Raw genomic sequence first — 18,661 nt, 5'->3', positions numbered from 1 at the left:
GTAGGGGTTCCAGCCTCTTGTTACCAGAAGATGCAAGTCCAGAACAAAGGCAGGATTCGTTCCCAGAATGAACAAGTTCAGTGACGAAAAGGCTACATCCTGCACAGACAAAGGCCGGCCACAGCCATTAGCAGAGGAAACCAGTCAAGGGTTGTGAGTCAGCCAATGTGGGAATGAGTCCTTCCTAGGAAAGGAAATAGGTTCTTTGTTGAGCAGGGATTTTAACTCCTGTCTGGTTAACTGTTATTCCTCTGTAGGTTCTCCAGAGGCCCATAAAACAGAAGCAGGAAGCGTCATTAAATGTTCCAGATTTGCTCTTTAAAAACTGACCAGAGCTTCCAGGCAGAGATCTCATGTTGGATCCGCAGGGTGACATAGCCTCAGGACCTTCGCACAAGCTGCCCTCCCTACCTGAAATGTCCTTCCCCTCATCGGCACTGTCCAATAGGATAGTTATTTACCACATTTCATTATTTAAATTTAAATTACTAATATTTCATTTAAAACACAGCTCCTCAGTTGCCTTAGCCATATTTCAAGGGCTCAACAGCCACATATGACCAGTGGTTACCATGCTGGACAGCACAGTACATGTCATCAGTGGCAGGTGGAGGGTTCTGCTGGGCAGCGTCGCTTTATGTTTTCATGTGACTGAGTCTCAACCTCAGGTCCCAGTGCTACTGTCATCTTCTCAAAGAGGCCACCTCACAGACAGTGAACCATATGTGATGCCTTAAACTTAGGATACCTCCCATCCTATTACTGGATTTTGTATGTGCATGTGGATTCCTCTAAAGCAGGACATATGGTTTACTCTCTGTCCTCCTCCCTTATCCTACCTTTACCACTATAAAATTACCTTATCTTGTGCTTTATTGCTTGTCCCTTCCCTGGAATATAAGCTCCATAAGGACAGGGATCTTAGGGCAGGCACAGTGGCTCACGCATGTAATCTCAACACTTTGGGAGGCTGAGGCAGGTGGATTGCTTAAGCCAGGAGTCTGAGACCAGCCTGGGCAACATGGTAAAACCCAACTCTACAAAAAATACAAAAATTAGCCAGGTGTGGTGATGCACACCTGTAGTCCCAGCTACTTGGGAGGCTGAGACAGGAGGATTGCTTAAGCCTGGGGGCCAGAGATTGCAGTGAGCCGAGATCACACCACTGCACTCTAGCCTGGGCAAGAGGTGATCCCTGTCTCAAAAACAAAACAAACAAACAAACAAAAAAACAAAGACAATCTTGTTGTCTTTTCTATTGCTGTATGCCCTATGCCTATGACAGCACCTGCCACAAGCAGAGCTCAATATCATGAATAAACAACTCACAGTAGGGTCTATTCCATGACTCTGGGGTTAGAGGACACAAGCCACCCAAAAGAGCTGCAGCTAATCCTCCCATGGGCCAACATAATGTCTAAGCATGGGTCCCATGAGGAGCATCTGGGAGGCTGAGTGTTGAGAGGGTGCTGACGCAGTAGCAGAGTAGCCAAAGTCCAACTTTGTCCAATTCTCCTCTAAGAACACCAGTTGCCTTTTACCTCCCAACAGTCAACGCCCAGTGCTGTGTGTAGCACTTTGCACTGTCTTCATTCTCTACTTTTGCAAAAGAGCAAAATATCCTGTAATATAGCATTAGACAGTCTTCAACATGGTATCACTTTTAGTCCACATGCACATACAAAAACAAGTAATACGATGGAATGTATCCTAAGTTTAAGAAGTTAGTATCTTAATACTTTGCATATTCTGTGAGTACTTTTGGATGCCTCCTCTGGGACAGGAGAAGGAGAAAGACCCACTCTACTCCAGCTTTGCTTTACTATTTACTTCAATTAAAATTTGAATGGCAAGGATATTACACTCAGCAAAACATGATCTCCATGGCCAAACACCCGGGGAGTATAAAGATATAAAAGTTAGAAAACATATCACATGTCACATATTACTGATGTCTCATAACAAGCTGAGTACAAAAGTAACCTTTGTTTAGGATCAAAATATTCAGCAACATAGAGGAGTAGAGCAAAAAAAAGTATGTGCTTGGGAGAATAATAAGCAATTAGAAAGCAAAATAAAAGCAAGTGGAATCTGTGCTCTGAACCCAAACTAGGAAGGAATCTTCATAGTCAAGGAAGCTGGGGACTGGAAGCTAACAGTCCAATAGCTTGCCAAAGAAAAGAGGGGGCAGCTTGGAGAAACTCTGGCAGTATATCCTCTAATTCTTGCTGAGGAAACAAATCTGATTGTAAGTTGTTTTCGCCTGAAAGAGCACATGGCAATTGTTTGCTGAGGCTTTAACTGATCTCTTAGTGACATTAATAAGTGCACCAACCTTACTTGTGTAGGAACACTGCAGAACACTGAATTTTGAGAGAATTGGCAAGGAGATACCAAATTTGGGTCCATCTAAGTTTTATTAATTCAAATTCCAGTATCCATTCTGAAATGATTTCCAGGAAATGGGGTCTACTCTGATGCATACATCATGACAACCATATGGTTGTACGAGACGTGGTGACAGCCAGAAAGATTAGCTCCCACCTTCAGGCTTTCTGCATTTTGTCTTTTGCTGAGTCTTAAACAGAGAAGCACAATCGCCTCCCTACCTTGACCAAATGATAGAACTCCTCTGGACAGAAAGGTCACATTCACTGCCATGAGCCCAGATGTGGGAGGAATGTGCATTGAGGTATGAGGAGGGAAGAGATGCCAGCTAGGTGGATCAGCCACATCAAACCTCATGAGCAATGGGATGACAAACATCCTAGTCAGATCACTCTCACAGCCATCCTCAGTGGCTCCTCTAAATCTCACTTTCTCTCTTAGGTGGGCACACTTGTGTTCTCTGCATAGGAAAAGAAAGACTAGAAGCGTTCTGAGGGCAAGGACTCCACAATACCCAGCATAGTGCTTTTCACAGAGGAGAAGCCCATTAAGTGTTTTCTGAATCTGTAAATGATTTACAGGCTTTTCCTCATGTTGGTTATAACATCAGATGTTTCCATCCAAATCTGGGATATGAGGACTGAACAGTCAAGAATTCATTCTTAACACTCGAGGTTTAAAGTTTTAAAAGCGTGATCCAACACCAACTGGCTAAAGCGTGATGTTGAGGGGAGCCCAAGGACTGGACTCACAAACCTGGCCCAAATTTATCCACTGAAGTATCCTGAGCTGTGGCCACAGTCAGGAATCCGCGGTCATTGTCACAGACGCACGTTGGAGCATTAAAGATCAGGGCATGTATGGGAGAAGAGGCTGCTGACTAATGCTGTCTCCACAGCCTGAATCAAAGCCAGCCGCCCTAACTTGAAGAGGCTGGATGATGGCCACTCCAGGGCAGCTCAGGACCAGGCAGAGGTGACTGGGAAGCCAGCTAAGAGTAGTTTTCCCTTGGTGGCCATTTTTTTAAGGCAAGGATGAAACTTATTGGCCAACGAATTAAAGTTACCCCCTGAGGAAACATTAGATGGCATCCAGCAAGATGGGTTTTTCCATTCCCCAGGGTTAATGTGCAACCAGTAAAAGTCTCTCACCTTTTTCCCCCAAGACGTCGACACCAGGTCAATCTCCCAAGTGGCTACTAATATCTTAAAGCAAATACAAACTTGTGGCCCTACATTCGCTTGATTTTTTTTCTGCACCATAAATTTCTAAATTTCCTAAAGACACATAACACAGATATTAAACACAATTGCATAATTACACACAATAGAAATGTAATAGCTATTTCCTACGAGGGAAGGTTAGGTGATTGAATTATTGGATGAGCCTTCAGCTAAAAACAACTCTGAGTAAGTAACCATAAAAACACTGAAGAGCTGAATGATACCACATCCCTACCAGGCTGATTTAAGGAGAAAGCTTGACCCTAAAGAGACTCGAGGATGATTCGAGTGCCAAAGCTGCTTTTGCCTTGCAGACATCAAAGGGGTAAGGATGACAGATGTCAGAGCCCAGAGGACATCTGATGTAGACTCTTACAGGAGACCTTTATCTACAGGAAGCTGGGTCCCAAGGGGCCACACCCTCAGGATTAGGATGAACCAGGACTAATCTGTCATTTCCTGTTCCCCCCAAACCCATGGTCCCAGAGAGAAACCTGAGCAAAGCAAGACAGGAAGTAGGAAGGGGATAAATTTACCCCTGAGATGTGACCAGAGGCCTGCCCTCATCCAGATTTGCACCCCCGGGTTCTATATCATACATGGACAATGAATTTTGTTTGTAGTAAATCCAAAAGGCAACCAGAAGAAGAGTACACTCATTCTAAACCTCAGGGAATCTCCACAAATAATTTCTTTAAGGGCAATAACTAGTGAAATTGTCAGGCATATCAGAAAAAAGATAATCAGGCATAGAAGGAAATAAGGCAACATGAGTGAGAACTAGCATAAACGACAGAGAGCAGAAACAGACCTGGACACGCTTCAGATGCAAACTCATTAAGTTTATATGTGCTAACCACATGAAAAAGTAAACAAGCTTGCAAATATCTGCAGGGCACCAAAAACTGTAAAAACTGACTTAGTAGATTTGGAAAAGAATCAAACAGAACTTCTAGAAAGGAAAAATTTAATAACAAATGAAAATCTTATTGAAGTGTTTGGCAAAAGATTAAAAACAATAGAAGAGAGAATTAAGAACCAGAGGTTAGATCACAGGAAATTGTTCAAAATACAGCATTAAAAGCAAAAATATGGAAAGCACAGAAGAGCAGATTTAGACTATGGGGATAAGTCAGAAGGCCCAACATATATTTGATTGGAGTCCCAAAAGAGGACAATGAGGATGGGAATGAGGTAATATGGAAAAGATAAAAGCTGAAAAATTTCCAGGACTATTGAAAGACACTAAGGGGTCAAAAGACCAGAGAATCCCAAGCAAAGTAAATATAAAGGAATGTACACTTAGACCCATCATAGTTATCCGTGATCACAGTGATTAAAACCAAGAGAAAAGCTTAGAGAAAAATAAATATACAGATTACCTTAAAAGGAATGATACTTAGACTAACAAATATTTCAACATCGGCCGGGCGCGGTGGCTGACGCCTGTAATCCCACCACTTTGGGAAGCCGAAGTGGGCGGATCACGAGGTCAGGAGATCAAGACCATCCTGGCTAACACAGTGAAACCCTGTCTCCACTAAAAATATAAAAAATTAGCCAGGTGTAGTGGTGGGCACCTGTAGTCCCAGCTACTCAGGAGGCTGAGGCAGGAGAATGGCGTGAACCTGGGAGGCGGAGCTTGCAGCGAGCTGAGATTATGTCACTGCACTCCAGCCTGGGCAACAGAGCACGACTCCGTCTCAAAAAAAAAAAAACAAACTGAACATAAAAACTGGAAGCCAAAAGACAGTTGAATAATATCTTTAATACACTGAAATAAAATAATGACCAATCTATAATTCTGATGTGGAAAGATGAATGACCCCCAAAGATATTCAGGTCATAGTCCCTGGAAGCTGTGAGTGTTACCTCATATGGCAAAAAGACTCTGCAGGTGTGATTAAGTTGAGGATCTCAGAATTTATGTAAGGTAAAGAGGGATTTGACACAGAGGAGGTGATGTGACAGGAGAGAGATTTGGAGATGCTACAATGGCTGCTGGCTTTGAGAATGGAGAAGGTGGCCATGAATCAAGCAGTGCAAGAAATGCAGCATTGCAATGCTGGGAAAGGAAAAGATTTCCCCCTAGAACCTGCAGACGGAGTGCAGCTCTGCAGGCACTTTAACTTTAGCCCAGGGAAAAACTGATGATGGGCTTTTTCTGCCTTCCAGAATCAAAGGAAAATGAATTTGTGTCATTTTGAGTCACCAGGTTTGTAGTAATTTGTTACAGCAACCAGAGAAAACTAAGACAACTGCCAGAAATACCCTGCCACAATGAAGTGAAATCCAGGAGTTTTCAGGCACACAAAGAGTTCATCACCAGCAAAGGAAATTCTAAAGGCTACATTTCAGGCAGAAAGGAAGTGATGCCAGATGGAAGACCGGAAACACAAAAAGGAATGAAGAGCAAAGAAAGTGACAGATGCATGATGAGTAAATCAAAATGAACTTCCACCATGTAGAACAATGTATTTTGTTTGAGTTCTTTAAAAATATAGAATTAAAATACAAAACAATGAGAGAAAATAAGTGGGGAGTGGTTAAACATTTTTAGAGTGTTCCAAGGACCTTGAGTTACTCTATGGGAAATGAAAGTTTCGATAAACTTTAGACTGTCAGTATAAATATTATAATTTCGCCCTACACGGTGGCTGCCTGTAATCCCAAAACTTTGGGAGGTCAAGGCCGGTGGATCATGAAGTCAGGAGTTTGAGACCAGCCTGCCCAACATGGTGAAACCGCGTCTCTACTAAAAATACAAAAATTAGCCAGGTGTGGTGGCGCACGCCTACAATCCCAGCTGCTTGGGAGGATGAGGCAGGAGAATTACTTGAACCCGGGAGGCAGAGGTTGCAGTGAGCCAAGATCTCACTGCTGCACTCCAGCCTGGGCAACAGAGGGAGAGTCCATTAAAAAAAAAAAAAAAAAAATATATATATATATATATATATATATATATAAAATTTCTAGAATAGAGCATATAACTCGCAAACTAATAGAAACACAAGTGGTAAAATTATAGAAATTATAGAGAAAAGCAAGGAAATTACACAAAGGTATAAGTGAGGAAGGAGGCTGGGATGGCTGAGGGACCCTCAAGGGCTTCTGGATGCCAGGGGCATCCCATTTATTGACCCAGTGATAGATACATAGGTGTTTGCTTTATTTGTTAAACTTTGCATAGATGCCTTAAGTATTTTTTTGGTGTGCATGCAAAATTTTACAATGAAAAATGATTGAAAAAAATAAGCACATACTCTCCATTTCAACTACATTCTATATCTAGGAATCTTCTTAGTTCAGTGCTTAGCAGATCAAAAATCCATACACGTGTTCACATAAAAACCTGCACACTGATGTTTATAGCAGCTTTATTCAAAATTGTCAAAACGTGAAAGAAACCGAGATGTCTTCCAGCAGGTGAATGGCTAAATAAACTGTAGTACATTCAGATAATGGGATATTACTCAGCGCTAAAAGGAAATGAACTATCAAGTCATGAAAACCCATGGAGTAAACTTAAATACACATTACTAGGTGAAAGAGGCCAGTCTGAAAAGGCCACATACTGTATGATTTTAACTATGTGACATTCTGGAAAAGGCAAAACTACAGAGACAGTAAAAAGGTCAGTGATCACCAGGGGTTAGCGGGGAGAAGGGATGTACAGGAGAAGCACAGATGGTATTTAGAGCAGTGAAACTATTCTGTATGGTGCAATAATGATGGGTACATGTCATCATGCATTTGTCCAGACCCACAGAATGTACACCACTAAGAGTGAACCCCCGTGTAAAGGACAGACTTTGGGTCATTATGATGAGTCAACGTAGGGTAATCAATTGTAACAAAAGTACCAGTCTGGTGGGGGATGTTGATCATAGGGGAGGCTGTGTATGTGATGTGTGGAGGCAGGGGGTATATGAGAAATCTCTGTACTTTCCTCTCAATTTTGCAGTGAACCTACTCTGAAAAAAAGTCTTTCAGAAAAAAAAAAAAAAAAAAAAAAAGTGTGCCTGAGCAGAGGATCTGCTCTATCTCCCCCAAGTTCCTTCCCAAAACCCAACATCAATAGATTTTTAAAATTTCTATTTTACAATTTTGGTCCTTTACCAAATAAACTTTAATGTTATTTAACAAAAAACCCACAGACAGGTTCTCCAAAAACGGTTTCATCCAGTCCCTGTCTAAAGGCAAGTAAATGACTATTATACCTCATTTATGGATGATGCAATTGAAGTCTAATGAAGTTAAATGATTTATCCGAAGTGTGGTTGCCATGACGGTTTAGGTGCAAGAATGTATTTGGTTATAGATTATAGAGGCATAATTATGATTTTGTCAGACATTATTTTGTGTGTAGGAAAGGCAAGGATTGGGGTCATTTTTCTTTTAGGAAATATAGTGACTTAGGCAAAAGACATGGTGGGGGCATGTTTTTTATTTTCTTTTGTCTTTAAAGTATCTTTTTGGAGAGTTGTATGTCATCACAGAATTATAGGCTTTGTGAAATGATGCTGTGGAGATGAGTAAACGTCGCTTTTTATGTTTGTCACTTTATCTCACAGTGTCTTAAAATTCATTTCTGTAGTCAAGAGAGGCCCTTAGAGAATGTCTTGCCTTTCATCTCTGACTTTCTTGTCATCTAGCACCCAGACAGGTTTTACAGAGATATCCTGTTAAGGTCTGAAGAATCTGTCCACACACACACAAATAATTTAAGATGACTGAGACATTGGTTACACTCCCTGCTTAGATTGATAGCAGTGATAGCTATAAGTATGCAGCCCCAGTGGAAAACCACGCTACCCTCCTCTTATCTTCAAAGCCCTCTCTCTGCTGGCAAAAAGGAAAGCATGCCCTACGTCACTCTAGTCTAACTGCATCTGCCCCACTTCACAGATGAGAAAACTCAGGCAGAACAGATCAGCAGGTCTGCAGGTAAAGCAGAATTCCATAACTCCCATTTTCAAATTACCAGCCCACAAATGACCACCTTGCTTAAAACACTGGTACCTCCCTAGGGACCCATCACACCCTTCCTTCACCCCACCATACCCGGGTATATTTCTTGGCTCCTGAAAGACCAATAATGAAGCCCAATTAAGCTGGTACAGTGATGTCAGCAGCATGCTGCTCCTTCTCAGTCCCAGAAAATTCAGAATCTCTGCCACTTGTCAGGGAACACACATTCCACTACAGAACACCCAGTTCCACCCTGTTAAGGAAAACAGCAAGGTCTAGAGATTAAAAGAAATCAAGCAGGGCCTATGAATTAAGAGGTCAGGTAAGTAGGAAGTGAATGCAATGAAAACAATTTCCCTACACTTGGATAGAACTTTATGCTTGTGACGATGCTCTTCCCCACGCATTCTTCCTTCTCTGCTCCTCTAGCAGTTGTAACCTGCCCCACAGAGAGCAGAGAAAATGTGAGTGCTGGCAAGGGAGGAGGACCTAAGCTAGTAATCAGTCCAATCCTCTTGTTTTCCAGAGCGCACAGCCTCTGGGAGGAAGGTCCTCACCCACGGACGCAGCTTGCTGATGGCAGTGATAAGATCAATCAGGATTTTGGGTCTGGCAATTTCCACCTATGCAACGATAGCTTCCACCTTTCATGCTGAGGTTGGTAGTTGCTCTGTGTTTTCTTAAAATGTTTTTAAACATGGAACTATTTCTAAGTATAACAAGCCCTGTGTCCCCACCAACCAGGATTAACCAATGTTAACATTTTTATAAGTTGCTCTGTGTTTTCTTAAAATGTTTTTAAACATGGAACTATTTCTAAATATAACAAGCCCTGTGTCCCCACCAACCAGGATTAACCAATGTTAACATTTTTATCATTTTTCAAATGACGGATAAAGCTGATGTCCCCCGTCCCATCCTCTCCCCTCTCTGTCCAGAGGCAACATCTATGTGTATACTTCTAGGCCATAATCTTATTCCTATACACCTGTAAATCATAATACTTTAACCTAGTCAAATGTATCATTTTTTTCACTTCAGAGTTGTGTTTTTTGGGTCTTTTCTAAGGAATTCTTTTTAACCTCCGAGGTCATAAAGATATTCTCCCAGGGTTGGCTTCTGACAGTGTTAATGTTCTGATTTTCACATGCTGGTTTAGCTGAGATGTATCTTGGTGTGTGTTGGAAGATGCAGATCTAGTAATTTTTTTATAGAAAGCTAGTTGTCTCAAGATGAGTCAATGATGTGCTCAGCCTTTCCCACTGGTTCATCATGCACTGTTACCTCATGCTAAATTCACAGTGATTCTTAGGTCTGTTTCTCTGCTCTTTCATCTGCTTTCTTGACCCTTTTGTTCTTTTTTAGACGTATCAGACCTACGAATGTACCTTACTCTTCCAAATCAATTTTAGAACTGGTTTCTGTACTTGCAAGAGAAATCCTGTTGGGATACTTATTGGAATTGTCTTCAATGAGACACTTTTACACAAATGAGCTATCCTATCTATGAACATATCACATTCTACTTATTATATACTTTATGTTTTATGATTTTTCTATTAAAGAACTAGGCACATTTTATTTAATTTATTTCTAGGTACCCTACTGTTTTATTGCTATTGTGAACTGTATCTTTTTTCTGTAACATTTCCTATAGGTTATTGTAGTTTGGCAGAAATGCTATTGCTTTCTGTACGTGGATGCTGAATTTTCAAAAGTATTACGTGTAATAAAAGAGGTAAGCAACTCCTTGAAGGTACACAACCATACCATCTTCACATAACAAGAATTTGTCTCTTACTTTCCATCCTTGTGCTTCATTTATTTTTCTTGTCTTACTGCATTGGCTAGGTTCTTCAGCACAATGCTGAATCACGGTGGTGATATTTAGCATCTCTATCTTATTTCTGACTGTAATTGGGAATGCTTCTAAGGTTTTCCCAGCAAGCAAGATGTTGGTCATAGGATGTAACTGTCTTTTTCATGTTCTCAGATTACATCTTACCAATTAGTAAGCTCCTTGAGAGTAAGGCCTAAATCTCATACATTTTCCCGTCCACCACAAAACACTGTGGCAAATCCACAGAGACGAAAACCACATAAGTGATTGCCAGGGAGAGAGTTACTGCTTAATGGGCACAGGGTCTCCTTTGTGGGTAATGAAAAAGTTCTGGAACTAAATAGTCATGATGATTGCACGGCATTGTAAATGTACTTAGTGGCACTGAACTGTATACCTTAAAATAATCAAAATGGTAAATTTTGTGGTATGAGTGTTTTGTCACACACACACACACACACACACACAGAGAGAGAGAGAGAGAGAGAGAGAGAGAGAGAGAGAGAGAGAGAGAGAGAAGGAGATAGAAGATATAACTAGTCCAGGGACACACAACTAGTAAATGTGATTATAAGAACCAGTTTTTCACTGTAATTTTAGGAGTCAAAAGAGAGCTACCCCCTACATCTCTACATTGTGCCCAAGTCCAGTACATTGTCCCTGATGCCTCCTCTGAGTGATCCAGGCCTCAGTAGCCCTTGTTTCCAGACACACACATGGTACACACCCTGGCATGAAATGCTATCTGCCCCATATCACTCTCTGGTTGTTTCATGCACACCGGTTTAGTTCCCCAGGTAGACATACTCTGAGCTCTTTGTGTCCAGGACCCAAGAGCCCTCCCCACAGGGCTCACTGGCTTGAGGAAAAGCATACCAATTGCTTATTTATATGTTTCACAGTTTTAACTTGCATTTTAGCTAAAATGTTCCCACGTTCTTTTGGTTAGCAAAACATAACAGGCTCTCCTTTTGCCACTGATTCAATCTCAGGAAATGCCTTTTTGCCACAGAACTCCTAAACCCATTGCTGCCTATTGTTTTCTCATTAATGAAAAAAAAAGTTAACACTACTTTCTCCATTTACTCATAAAAGTTTCATTTCTCTACTTCACACACTGTGTGAACATTAAAAGGTGCTATAGGTTGCATTTTAATAGAGCAAGACAGTAAATAAAAGCATATGTAATTACAGCTTAGGAGTTTAAACATGTAATGTTTTAAACAAGTTTTACTTCACTTGAAAAAGTTTTCTCTTTTAGAAAGAAAACTTTCTAAAAAGTTTTCTCTTTTTAGTGTATTTAGAAATTAGCAAGGAAAACCCAGATTAAAAAGTCATTTAATCTACTTTCTAGCCTTGGATGCAGCGCTTACTTTTGGCCCCAGGCAAGCTCCTCAAACCCTGGGTGGTAATTTTCTTATTCACGAAATGGAAATAAAAGTGCCTTCCTGTTAGTCTTAGAGGAACACTGTAAGCTGCAATTAAGACAACAAACAAGAAAGTGGGTAGTAAAGGGCAGAGCCCTGACTATAAGGGAGAAACTTGGGACAGAAGATCTCTGAGTCCAGAAAGGGAAGAAAGGAGGTGGCGATGACTGTCTCTCTCCATCCTTGGCTCTAGGTCTATGAATCACTGATCAGCTGGTATAGCAGGGGCTCTGAGCCTGGGTGGGGTCTGTGGAAGTCGCCAGTGGATCTGAAGGGGGTTGAGAAGCCAGTGCTACTCTGCCAGAATTACAAAAAAAAAAAAAAAAAAAAAAAAAAAAAAAAAAAATTTTAAAATGAATGCTCAACTTTTCTCCCAAATGATAATGCAAATACCAGTAATACACAAGCAGGTGGTGGTGATTTTTAGTGAGGGTATTTTTTAACTTTCTATTCTGAAATACTTATAGACTTGCAAGAATTTGCAAAAATAGTACAGAAAGGTCTATGTCCTTATCACCTATCTTCCCCAATGATAACATCTTATATCACTATATTACATGATCAAAACCAGGAAATTGACATTGGCACAATACAATGGACTAGACTGCAGACCTTAATCAAATGTTATCAGTTTTTGCAGACACTGTTAGACAAACAACTATAATGGTGCAGAGGGTAGAAAAAAAAAAGAAGTGGTATAGAATTATTTACATCACTGGGATGAAATCAATACAATGTAATTTCGATAGGCAGTTCATGAGTATGCAAACAATATTTTTTATTACAAACAATGTTTTTCTTCATGATTGAGTCCATTGAGTGACGGGATGATATTTGCAGCATCTTACTCTAGTCCCCCATCTGGGGAGGTGAAGAAATCTCCCACAACAGTTCTAGAAGAGTCAGGGAGAGACAGTTGGGCATCCAGTGCCCATTGCAGTCCTAATTCCAGACCCTCTCCATAGTTAGCGCTGCCTGCTCCCAATCCAGTCATGCAAAATCATAGAATTCCCACAGCTTTAAGGGCATCTCCAGGTGGAATTTGGTGCCAGCCTTGAAATACTCCAGGTCGACTGAGCAATGCCACCATCTGGTGGTCAGACAAAGAACTAAGGAAAGCAGTGACAGCTCCCCGTTTGTGGGTCTTATCACTTGAGCCACCTTTTAAATCTACTCCAGGAGGCTCTACTTAAGGTATAGCCATAATAATATTGTAATAAAGAATGTTTTGCAATGAGAATAACCACTCTACAGTGGCTTAAATATGGCCACAAATTCCTGGAAGCCCCTCCCATTAAGAGGTGAGTCTATTTCCCCATCCTTTGAATCTGGGCTGGGCTCCTGACTTGCTTTGAAGCAGAATGCACAGGAGGTGATGCTGTGTAACTTCCAAGCCTCCACCTCAGTTGGCCTCAGAGCTTGCTCTTTACCCTCTTGGAAGACTGCCACTTTGTGAACAAGCCCGCGCCAGCCTCCTTCAGCATGAGATTCTAGTGGAGAGAGAATCTCCATTTCTTCTGAGGTCCCAAGCATATGAATTCCAGCCAAATTGCTACCAAACGTAGTGATGAGCGAGCCCAGGCAAGAACAGCTGAAGGCAACTCAAGTCATAACCCACCAATCATGAGAAATAATAAAGGGTTCTAAACCACTAAGTTCTGGGGTGGTTTATAATGGAGCAGTAGATTTCAGCATTCTCAAATTATTGTTTAAAAAATCTCTCCTGTGGACAAGCTTGAGGTTTATTATTACTATTTTAAGCTGGATTACTAGGCAGGGCATACATCACTATTTCCATATGGTAAACCTTGCTCATTGCGTGCATTTTGAATATATGGCATACTTTGATCTTCCTTTGCATTTTCAGCCCTTGCCACATGTTATCATGCATTCATTCATCAAACACCAAGCATGTTGAAAGTGACAGCTCCTGGAGTAGGCACTAAGGATGTGACATTGAATTGGATATGACGGCTACTCTTGAGAAGCTCATGGCTATTGGAGAAGATACGTGTGCAAATGCATCATCACAACTGAGTGACCACTCCCAGTGGAAGCAAGGAAAGGGGCTACATTAGTCAGGACCCAATTAAGAAGAGAGAAACCACTCCAAATCCCTTGGGGAATTTAATCCAGGGAATTTATCATACAGGCAAGAAGGTAAACAAAAACTAGTGGGGACAGGAGTAGCCATAGAGCCCTGGAAGATCCCCAGCCACTGTCGGACAGCCAGCCACAGAGGAAGGGGAGAAATACCCTGGCAGCCCCCTCCTGCCATCCTGCAGTCTCACCCCAGTCGCTTGCACTGTTCAAACCCAGCAGGCGCCTGGAAATGCAGCCTGCAGGGATCAGCCCCCTGGGATGTGAAGCACAGCAGGGGAAGAACAACACTTATGACTTGCCATGGTGGTATTCAGGCTGGAAAGTCTCTACAGCAGAGGCAGTGGCTGGGCCAAGCCTTGACACTTAGAAGAATCGAACTCTATTTGGAGATGTTTTGCAGTCACATTTGGGTTTGCCCAGGAGAAACAGGGATGAAAAAGCGGAGGGTTTGTATTCAAGCAATTGCTTACAACATTTACCCAAACAACAGTAACCACGAGGAGAGTGACTGTGCATAAGAAAGATGCCGGCACCCCCAGGGAGGAAGTGCTGGAGCTCCGGAGAGGCAGAAGTAACCTCTCACTCTTGGCTCCTTTTGGTGCTGGGAGGACGTGAGGTCAAGGCCTCAATCCGTTCAGTTGTCCTGAACACAAGCCTCTTGACCCACATGGTGGTCGCTGTATTTCACCATGAGCCAAGCAAAGGACCAGGATGCTCAAAATACAACTGAGTCTTCATATCAGCGGATTTCTTTCCTTCTCTTTTTCGTACAAGTGTACATATCTTTAGATTTCTTGTTTCAGTGGCTAAATATACATCTAAACTCATTTGAAATGAAATACGGACTGGCTCTTTAACATTCTAAAGTATGGTTCGCAAACTTCAGCAGGCCTCAGACACACCTGCAGGGCTTGTTCAAACACAGTATCACTAGCATCCACCCCCAGAGTTTTTGTTCAGTAAGTCTGGAGGAAGGTTCGAGAATCTGCATTTCCACCAAGTTGCCAGGTGGATATTGCTGCTGGTGCAGGACCACACTTTGGGAACCAATATTCAAAGGTATTAACTTTCCTCCAAGTTCTTTTATTTTATATATCACCCCACCTTCCCCTTTTCATCACCTTGGTAGTGGTGTTTCCCAGCCACAAGCATCAGCCTGGTGCTGGTGAAACTACAGCTCCCAGTCACTCCCCTGGAGATTCTGAGGGCCTGGAATGCTACCTTCAAGGGCCCCAGGTGAGGCACATCAGGGCGACAGAAACCACAGGCACCCTGCAAACCTACTGTGTGCCAGGCATTGTGCTTGACAGTGATTGACGGGTGCTATTTTGTGTGGATCTTCTTTACACTTCTACTTGCATTTCCTCTGTAGGGAGAGGTATCTGAGGCTCTGAGAGGTGAAGGAGTTTGCCCCCAAAGCCACACAGCCAGCAAGTGGAAGAGCTGAGGCTCAAACTCAGGAAATGTGACACCACCCTGTCCCTGTACTCCCAATCATTCTGCTCTATTTCTTCCTAATGAAAAGGGGCCTGGAGCCCCTGCCAGGATCACTGACAAATTTCTCGAGTGAAGAGAAGCTGATCTCTTCCAACAAGGAACACCAAATAAAAATAAAAGGACAGCTGGGCGCTGTGGCTTACATCTGTAATCCCAGCACTCTGGGAGGCTGAGGTAGTCGGATCACCTGAGGTCAGGAGTTCTAGACCAGCCTGGCCAACATGGTGAAATCCCATCTCTACTAAAAATACAAAAATTAGCTGGGTGTGGTGGTGTGCATCTGTGGTCCCAGCTACTCAGGAGACTGAGGCATGAGAGTCGCTTGAACCTGGGAGGCAGAGGTTGCAGTGAGCTGAGATTATGCCACTGCACTCCAGCCTGGGCAACAGAGGAAAACATTGTCTCAAATAATAATAATAATAAAGGACAATGTGGGCATTGCATGCATCATGCGTGTATGTGCCTCTATATGTTTGTGTGTGTGTGTGTGTGTGTGTGTGTGTGTAAACTGAATCAGAAGGCTGTGAGAAGTTGAGAAGAGGGACAAGCTTTGGGCTAAAGTTGACCATTAAAACGTAGTAATTAACAAATAAAAGTGTACATATTTATCACGTACAACATAAAATAAGACATACCATGTTAAACTTATCATTTGAATGAACTGTGAAAAAAATAACCCCAGTTAGTCCATGAATACTCTTACCCCTTTTGGCAAGCCACTTAATCTCTCTGTGCCTTGGTTTAATGATCTGCAAAACAGAAATTTATTTACCCCATTGGAGGTTTAGAGAATTAAGTGAAATAATGAATGTGAAAGCCTCTATTTAGGCTCATAAGCCTTTTTCCTCATTGTTGGTAAAATATACATTTCATAAAATTACCACTTTATATAAACCTTTCAAAACTAATTTGTAAAATACATTGTGTCTGAGTTCCTTAAACACGGGAGTGATTAAACCCTGAGGTTCTCAGAACCCTGCCAGGCTTGAGGTACTCTGAGAGTGATGGCTTATGCCACAGTGAGAAGGCTTCACACAGTTCCTTTGCAACTGACTTGGTGACAGCCCAGGCCACCTTCCAGGGAACACATCTTTCCCAGGTCCATGCTCAGCAGAAAGCAGATCTTTCCTAGTGAGAGGTGGAGGTGAAGCACACTGTTGAAGAAGATGCAGATGAATCTCTTCACGTTTCTAGCATCAGCCCTCTACTCAAGAACCCGAGCCTCTGCTTTTTGCAGCTTTGGGGGGTTTGAAATATTAACCAAGCCTCCCAGCTACTGCCTAGATGCTTTTGAAATAGATGAGCTACTAAAATATAGACCAGCTGCCTGAATAGTAGCAGTAGTGGTTGGATTTGTGTGTCAAGTTTGGGTTCTGTTTTATTTTGTCTTTTGTAAAAGAAAGAAATCACGTTATGAGAAAGTGAAACTTCTGTACAAAGAAGTTTGGGGGTAAAGAAAAAAATCTTGGGCTCAACCGGGTTTCTTGCCTTTAGTAGCTCCAGAAAAAGTCCAAGATGAGCACACTGCCAGGGGACTGTCCCAGGCCCCACACTCAAGACCAAGGTCCATGGGTGCATGTTGCTAAGGTTCCAGAGACTTCAGTGGCTCATGCAGCAAAACTGTCCAAGTCCAAGTCCTGTGTCTTCTTCTCTTAAGTCATGCGTGGAAAGTTTGTCCATTAGAGATCTGGGAAAGGCCTCCAGCCTGGGAGCTGAGAAAGAAATGGCTCAGGAAGCTACTGAAAAGTGAAAGTCTTCCTTGTCCCCAGCCCCTGACTTGGGAGAGGGCAGTAGTGCAGAGGGCTCCTCTGATGAGGCAGTGCAGATAGAAAAGTTAGGCTGGAGACAGCAGATTCCTCTGGCAGAATCGCAGAACATCAGGGCAGGAAGGGACTTTGAGGCTCCTAGGTTTCTTTATTGACTTGTCTTTTACAGGAACTACATAATAAACTAGTTCCTAGGTTTATTTAATCTACAAAAAAGGGTGGTGCACTAATTGGGGTCAGGCAGAACCTGGTGTCTCAACTCTTAGTCCACTACATTTCCCTCCCTCTGTCAAATTGGGCAGAGATAATTTCAGCAGCTTTTGGGTTCTGCCCTAGAGGAGTGTACATCCATGGGGAGACAGGCATGTAAACTGATCATCCTCACACTAGATAGGAAGTAGGCATTCTAGAGGGGCAGGACCCTAGAAGAGGTACTGCAGGGCTCTCCTGGGGAGGGAGGTGGGTCATGTACTCTGGTCCTGGAGCGGTTCCTGGAGGAGGTGAGGTCTGAGCTCAGCCTTGGTGAAAGAGTAGGACAAAGCCAGGTGATGGGGGGCAGGGGGCAGCCTTCAGGTACATAGCTACTGGGAGTTGAAAACAATTTCAGGCTGCCACAGAGTTGTGAATTGACAAATGGCAGAAGGCTTGGTGGGGCAGTCTTGGAGAGAAGATAGAGATTCGGGAAAAATTCAGGACTGAAAGCTGGAAGAACTTGGTAAGTGGACATGGAGGGGCTAGGGTAGAGGTGAGGGAAAGGAAGGAGTCAAGGATGACCTGTGGGTCTCTTTGGCTTTCTGAGTTGATGGAGGAGTCATGTGGAAGACAAGGGCTGAGTTTGCATGAGCTCAAGTTCGGACACATGAAGTTGTTGGTGCCAGAAGATATAATGTGGAAATACCTGCAGTTCCCTAAATACCGACATGTGGGGCTCAGGAAAGATGACAGGTGCAGACACCTGTTATTTCTCTATTATCTGTGCTTTCTATGTTACCTCTATAGGTGATTTCTTATTTTACCTGTATCCACCCTAACATATATTGAATACCTGTGCTTATTCACAGGAGCTTCTTGTCTGGGAAGGAGTAGAAGAGGTCCTAGGTGCAGAAGGGTATGGAAGGGAAGGTCAAAGGATGTGCTGGTGGGAATGGGAGAAAACTGAGAAGGTGAGACAAGCTGGTGGAAATGTCAGGAGCTGCTGAGAGAAGCTCAGCCTGATGAGAGAAGAGAATTGACATCTTGAATGGTCAGGAAGTGAAGGAAAGCCCAGTTGAATGCCACCCAACAAAAAAGAAAAGACAAATGCAGATAGTAAAGTAGAGAAGGCTCCGAAACCTGGGTAATAAGAGCCACGTCACCCTGGACAGAAGCATCCAACACCACATTATCTCCAAGGATATTTCCCCCACGCTGGATCCAGCTGACTTCTGCATCCTCTCTCTGCACTCA

General features: G+C 42.6%; 1 protein-coding gene across 4 annotated transcripts in view; it reads right to left on the bottom strand.

Annotated features, from left to right (window-relative positions):
- RBM20 (RNA binding motif protein 20) overlaps positions 1–18,661 on the bottom strand; it is a 195,079-nt gene that overhangs the window by 78,838 nt on the left and 97,580 nt on the right. The window contains exon 1 of one of the 4 annotated variants that reach the window (XM_050804355.1): positions 1–4,224. This exon is cut by the window's left edge and continues 5,593 nt beyond it. The exons of the other annotated variants lie outside the window; for them this stretch is intronic. The gene's annotated coding sequence lies outside the window, so the exon portion shown is untranslated. Of the gene's footprint in view, positions 4,225–18,661 lie in introns of those variants that run through there. 4 annotated transcript variants of the gene reach the window in all.

This window comes from Macaca thibetana, chromosome 9 (assembly GCF_024542745.1).
Source record: "Macaca thibetana thibetana isolate TM-01 chromosome 9, ASM2454274v1, whole genome shotgun sequence".
In the NCBI taxonomy this organism is placed as follows: domain Eukaryota; kingdom Metazoa; phylum Chordata; class Mammalia; order Primates; family Cercopithecidae; genus Macaca; species Macaca thibetana.
Note: the sequence above shows the minus strand (reverse complement) of the source record. Positions and strands in the feature narration are given on the sequence as shown.